Source organism: Oncorhynchus gorbuscha, linkage group LG02 (assembly GCF_021184085.1).
Source record: "Oncorhynchus gorbuscha isolate QuinsamMale2020 ecotype Even-year linkage group LG02, OgorEven_v1.0, whole genome shotgun sequence".
NCBI classification, from domain to species: Eukaryota; Metazoa; Chordata; class Actinopteri; order Salmoniformes; family Salmonidae; genus Oncorhynchus; species Oncorhynchus gorbuscha.
Genome location: NC_060174.1, coordinates 47,128,721 through 47,136,156, shown reverse-complemented (window position 1 = coordinate 47,136,156; position 7,436 = coordinate 47,128,721). Strand labels below are relative to the sequence as shown.

At 42.6% G+C, this 7,436-nt stretch overlaps 1 pseudogene; it reads left to right on the top strand.

The window, feature by feature from the left end:
• Positions 1 to 3,527: 3,527 nt before the first annotated feature.
• Positions 3,528 to 3,998, top strand: LOC123990302 (annotated as a pseudogene).
• The last annotated feature ends 3,438 nt before the right edge of the window (positions 3,999 to 7,436 follow it).

Below are 7,436 nucleotides of genomic sequence, written 5' to 3'. Positions count from 1 at the left end.
GCATCCTAAACATTCCCAGTGTCTGATATAAAGCAAAGTGACGCAGGTATTTCACTAGTATTTTGCCTGTGCTTAACTCCATCCCGTTTATTTGTATCCTGAAAAACTCCCATCTTTGCCAATGTCAAGCATACCCATACCATGATGTAGGGGCAAATCCAACACAAACACAACACTTTGCATTTAGGCCAAAAGGTGTACTCCTTTGCCATTTTTAAATGTATTTTCACTGTGTAATTTATGTCAATATTTTGGAGTCACTACAATGTTGATCCCTGCTCAATTCTCTCCCATCCCAGCCGTTGAACTCCATAGCTGTTTTAAAATCACCAATGGCCTCATGGTGCCATCCCTGAGCAGTTTCCTTCCTGTCCTGCCACTCAGTTCAGAGGGACAACTGTATCTTTGATGTGGCTGGGTGGTTTAATACATCATACACAGCATAATTATTAACGTGACCATACCAAAAGGAATATTCAATGTCTGCTTTTGTTATTGTTACCCATCTACAAATCACTGCCCTTTATGAGGCGTTTGAAAAGCTCCCTGGTCTTTGTAGATTCATTTGTGCTTGAAATTCAATACTTGACTGAGGTATGTATGGGGGACAGAGGAAGGGAGTAGCTCATAATAAAATAATGTCAACACCATTATTTCAGAGTCCATGTAACTTGTGATTTCTTAAGCCAAATGTAACATGTTAATAACTAATTTAGGCTTGCACAAAGGGGGTGAGTATTATGTTTTTGTTATTTATTTTGTGGAATTGTCTTTTCACTTTGACATTATGGAGTTTTGTTTAGATCAATTACAATACAATCTATTTCAATCCCATTTTGTAACTCTACAAAATGTGACAATTCCAAGACGGTGTATAGTTAACATACTCACTTGCTGTTATGATGTGCTGTCAACTCGATTCATAATCGGGCAAGTACCACACACGCACACACAACCAAGATTTAAATGACGTATGTTTTATTGAAAGCCCTGTGGTTCTCCATTAAGGAGTATTCCTAGAGTGCAATATAATGAAGAAATGGTGTGTTCTCTGCAAAATACTGTGCAGTTGATGAGGATAAACACCACCACCTATAGTGCACTGAGCCATGAGTCACAGGGTACTGCTTCACAGCCTGAGACACCTGAAAATCAAACAAAATGGTCGTCATCAAAGCCTACATGATCATCGATGTCCACCGGCTGCACGAAAGGGATCAATCTCTGCTTGTTTGACAACACCAAAGTGGAAAGTGATGAGATGTGGTGAAGCTGCGGTAGACAGACTGGACTGCATCTGTGGTTTGTTGTCTTGTAGTCTACTCGATTGTTATTAGACCATGGTCACAATGAGCTGCTCCTGCTGGGGTAGTGACACTCCCCAGCTAGCACGTAACGTTCTGAGAACCATATGTTCCCTTTCAGTCAACTTCGGTACAACATACTATGGGGAGTCACACTCTCCTGACTTCGGTAGAAGGAGCTACAATCACGCCTGAAAAGGCAAATGATGAACGTGTGGCTTGGATTAATTCCTTCAATTATTCCGAGGAACAATTCACGTTATGAAAACAAACCATTGGCACACGAGACCGTTACGTTGCGCCAACTAAACTGTCCCTTAGTGGTAAAGCGTGCTCACCCCCTGGATGTTGTGGGCTGAATTTTGTATGGTACTCATACATTTCTTCATCACAAACAATGAGCTATTCTTAAATTGCTTGACCTGACTCTAGCAAATAGTTAGATGGCTATCAAATTGTATTTGAAACGCACACCTATTAAGACGAGGTGCTGGCTAGAGGAGTAGAAAACTTGAAAATAAAAGAGAGCCGCACACTCTAGGAGCTTAGATGCAAAAATGTAATTACCAACGTTTCGACAGCCAAGCTGTCTTCATCAGGGTATAATCACAAACACTGCGGGATGACTCGTTTATAGTGTCAAAAGACACAGGTGTCTGTAATCATGGCCAAGAGTGGCCTAATATCATTGGTTAATAATCAAATATTAAAATGTCATACAAAGAACAGCATACAAACAACAAATGGATAGCATACGATAGATTAATTTGACTACACAAGTTTACAAACAATTACAATTGTTTGTAAACAATTACAATTACAAAGTCACAATAATCACAAGAATGTCTTCAGATCAAGGTCTTTAAATTAAAGATCGAGGCAGCCTCTAGTTTTAACAATAAACTATCAAGGTCACCCCCTCTCTTAGGGAGGGTGACATGTTCGATGCCAATATAACGCAGAGACTAAATCGAGTGGCCTGCCGCAACTGGATAAGTAAAGTTTTTACACCTAATGGTGCTACGATGCTCTGAGATACGTCATTTTAATTCCTTACATGCTGACTAGACCGGACACGTCGCAAAATAAATGTAGGAATCCATATTATTCCATGGTTGCACCCACACTGCTTGCACGCGCCAACGAGCGTCTGCGAAGCCAAGGGCTAAAATAGAACTCCTTTCTATTTCTGACGCAGATCGCGCTGAAAGTCCTGCCTCTCCCATCTCCTTATTGGTTTATAGAAGAGGTTGTTTTGATATTTTAACCTGCGTTTTGTGTAGGGGGACAAAATAAATGTAACCACGATAGCGCACGCGCACAGCCGGTTTGGGTTCCGTGTTAATGATGTGGACACAGAGGAACTTGAAGCTTTCGACCCGCTCCACTACAGCCCGTCAATGTGGATTGGATCATGCTGAAGGGAACTTGGCGTTATAACTACTGTCCCTGTTTAGCCACGTGTCATCTGTTCATGGGCTCTGTGAAGAGCAGTATTGAATTGAAGGAATTCATCAGTCTCACGCTTATCACCTGTGAAAGGGGGGGGGGGGCTTCCAGCGAGGCACGGAATTCATTGGCCTTGTCAGGCATGTTGTAGACATTCAACCAAAGTTGCGAGAGTGCGACTCCCAATAGTATGTTGTACCTCGTTTTCCTCCTCCAGGGAATAGTAGTTATAACGCCATGTTTCTTAGAGCTTGGGTGACAGCAGGATTGTTCTATGGTTATTTTGCATACTACCTTCCCACAACTTTCTGAGAATGGTACAGGATAGTTGCTTTGCTTTGGAACATTCTTTGGAACTTGACAACAACAAAAAAACTTGACAAGTTCAAACATGGTTCAATTTCGGTAATTTTCTAGGAACATTTTTGACATTGGGAATATTCTCATAGTTAAGAGAACGTTAAACAACATTCTTCTGTGGAAATGTCAGTACTTCAGCATAATGTTTCCTACAGGTTTCCTCATGGTTCTATATAGTCATGTTCTTCAGTTGTTCCAAGAATATTAAGAAACAACAAAGAGTTACTATTTCCTGGTTGGTACTGGAAGCCATTTTAGGTTTCAGACAATTAGCCTGGTTTTAGAGGAGTACCTTGCCAACAAGTTAACTTAGCTTGCTACTTTTTTAATCAAAGGAATTAGCTAAGTACTTAGATTTTTCAGAGCAAGAAGGGATTTACTTTGATGAATCCATTATGAATCCTGATTGATTATTTCAAGCTGCTCCTGATCGGTGACTCTGGCATTGGAAAGTCATGTCTTCTATTCCGATTCGCAGATGACACATGCACAATCGGAGTAATACGAACTACAGAATTAGACAGAAACACCATTCAACTTCAAATCTGGGACACAGCTGGGCAGGAGAGGTTTCGCACATCCAGCTACTACAGATGAGCCCACGGCATCATTGTAGTCTAGACCAGGAATCCTTCAACAATGTCAAGCAGTGGCTATGCGGGTGAAAATGTCAAAAAGGTGGGGAACATTTGTGACTTAACCACAAAGAAAGTGGAGGAGTTTGCAGACTCCCTGGGCATCCTGTTCTTGGAAACGAGTGCCAAGAGCGCCACCAATGTGGAGCAGGCCTTCATGACCATGGTTGCTGAGATCAAGAAGAGGATAGGCCACGTACTCAAGATCCAGAGTACGCCTGTCAAACCTGCCTCGGGGGGCTGCAGCTGAGAGAGAACCCCACCAACACCTCTACCCCCACCTCAAGCACCCGCCTCTGGCCTGTCAGCCCCCTCCACTTGGTCCCATTCGCCACCTACCTAGCCTAACAGAAACCGAGAGGGTGGAAAGTCTGAGAGATTGTGTGTGAGGAGAAACAAAATGAAGTTGCCTGAATTTGCACTGCAGCCGCACTACCCAAAAAATTAATCATTATCTCCCCTCCCTTATTGCTCTGGTAATTGATGATTAGTAGTTCCATCTAGGCCATCTGTTTGCAGTCAGATCAACTGCTCCTCACTGGTCCCCTCCTAGAGGCTTTACCCCACACCCTTCCCTGGACCTCCTCAGAGACAACTGATTTTGTTTGCTCTCTCCTGCCCGCACTTAAATGCCCCCTCTGTGTACAGGTTTATGAGAATGTGTGTGTGTATCTCACTGCATTCCTACTTCAGGGTTGGTCTTTGTGGTCAAATTCAATTATGTTTTCTTTTCTTCTGTCCCTCTTTTTTTCTCTTTACTTTCCTTTCCTGTTGGTTTCATAAAATATTTTTACCGGCATGTCTCTTTGAGGTGTTTATTCGCTCATATGTGTGTCAGCCTACTGCACACAACTGCAGTCTCAGTCTTGCGAAAAAGGACTGAAAAATATATATACAGTACCAGTGGGAATTTCAGTACTTCAGCATAACGTTTCCTACAGGTTTCCTCATGGTTCTATTTCAAGTCATGTTTTGAAATTGTTCAGAGTACACAAACAAAACTTTTGTAACTTTTTCAGAGAAAGTTAAACATATACATTCCATTCTCAGCATCAACAAAACTCTCTATCCTCTATGTGTTAAGTGGGTTCAGGTGTGTTGCCCACTAATTGGCCACACCTGATCTTAATGAGCGCTTGTTTCCTTTGAAATGGGGTCTGTTTGAATAGACTAAAATGAACAGATTTGTATGCATAAAAACATGGCATGCAAGCTCTATCCTGGACTAATTCCCGAGATAGAGAATGAACGATTAGTGTTTCTATGATTAATGCCTAAGTAAATTCATATAAATGTGTTCGGTGCTTGGAGTTCTAAAAAATTTAACTGAGTGGTCTTACTGCTGGCAATGTAATAAGAATCCTCCCATGAAGGCCATAAATCATGCGCTATGATTATAGTCAGAGTATGCAATGTAGGTCAAGTCACCAAAAGTGAAAACATTTGGTATGCATGGAAAGGATACACAACCTGATGGTCATTGTAAAGCAATGCATTTCCTTCTCCATCCACATGACCTTGTTTGCATCCTTCACATGAGCCGTTGAATGGCATTCCATGAATGGCACCGGGGGGGATGGCCGCCGTATTACGAGCTCCTGGACAATTGTGCTAGTTTGTGTGGTTTATTTTTTGCGCAATTGTAATATATATATATTTTTTTACATAATGTTTGTGCCATCGTTTCAAAAGAGCCTCTGGACATCAGAACACCGATTACTCTCCTCGAACTGGATAAGGAGTTTTTCTTTAATGAGTCGGACGCAAAGGATATACTGCTCCTCCAGGACAAGGTACAAATCGCTGTCATTCGTATGAAGAGGAGACGCAGTTACCGAGGTCGAAGAGCCTGGTGCTTGGCAAGACCGCGTCGGTGAGTGGATAATCCGCCTTTACCCACCCGTTCTACTGGTGAACGTGAGAATAAACTGGATGAGCTCCTTTTGAGATGGGACATGGGACAATGGGACATTAATAACTGTAATATCCTATGTTTCACCGAGTCGTGGCTGAACAAGGACATAGATAATATACAGTTAGCTGGGTTTTCCATGCATCGGCAAGACCGAACAGCAGCCTCCGGTTAGACCGGAGGGGTGGTGTGTGTCTTTGTCAATAACAGCTGGTATATCTATAATATATAAGAAGCCTCAAGGTTTTGCTTGCTGGAGTTAGAGTATTTCATGATAAGCTGTCGACCACACTATTTACCAAGAGTTCATCTATATTCTTCGTAGCTGTCTATTTACCACCATAAACCAATACCACACTCCACAAGCTATATAAGGCCATAAGGAAACAAGGAAATGCTCATCCAGTGGCGGCGCTCCTAGTGGCCAGGGACTTTACTGCAGGAAAAGTCGAATCCGTTTTACCAGCATGTCACATGTGCAACTACAGGAAGAAAAATGCAATAAGTGCAATGCCGACATCATCCCCACAGTGACCGTACTTACATATCCCAACCAGAAGCCATGGATTACAAGCAACATTTTCACTGAGCTAAAGGCTAGAGCTGCCACTTTCAAGGAGCAGGACACTAATCCGGACAATTATAAGAAATCCCGCTATGCCCTCCGACTAAACCATGAAACAGGCAAAGTGTCAATACAGGACTAAGATTGAAATCTATTACACCAACTGACACTAGTCAGATTTGGCAGGGCTTGCAAATTATCACAGATCACAAAGGGAAACTCAGCTGCGAGCTGCCCAGTGACGCAAGCCGACCAGATGAGCTAAATGCCTTCTATGCTCGCTTCAATGCAGGCAACACTGAACCATACATGAGAGTACCAGCTGTTCCAGATGGCAGTGTGATCACACTCTCTGTAGCTGATATGAGTAAGCCCTTTAACCAGGTTAACATTCACAAAGCCACAGTGCCAGATGGATTACCGAGACACGTACTCCGAGCATGCGTTGACCAGCTAGCAAGTGTCTTCACTGACATTTTCAACCTCCTGACCCACTCTGTAATACCTACATGTTTCAATCAGACCACCATAGTCCCTGTTAGGAATGGGTATTACTACTCTTACCGATACTGCTTATCGATCTGGTACTTTAACGGTATTCTTATCCGTTCTTCTTGTTGTTGTTTTTACAAAGAAAAACTCAAATTAAGAACAGAATTAACATTGCTTTTTTTCTGAAATGTAAAACAAATCAAATTTACAGCAAAAGAAACAGCAATGTTTTGAACAAATCACTATTGACTAATGTTGTGATGATGGAAATTTAAATAACATTTCCTGCAAAATAAAATAGTTGTGTAGAGCAAAACGGGTGGGGCATGCACATAGGCTGCAAAAGGTCTAGCAGTTCTTCTGGAGAAAGATCAACATATTTGCCTTCTCTGCCAGAAGTCGGGGCCTCTCCTGGCTTATTGTGTTCCCTGCAGTCAAATACCCTCTCGCTAGGGGTGGAGGGTTGAGCACAGAGGTAGCTTGTTGCAATGTTTTTGAGGGGCACTCTTCTCCCACATCACAGGATCTTTAGCCATGGGGATGGGAGGCAGGCCTTTACAGAGCTCGACCTCTGGGTCAACACACTCGCTGAGGGTGAGGGACAAGGTGTCCTGTTGGATTGTCAACCTCAACTCTCTGTCCTCCTCTGAGAACAGCTCTTCCAAGGCACTCCTTGTCTTGTACAATGGAGGACTGTCTCCTCCATTTCCTCTCCTTCA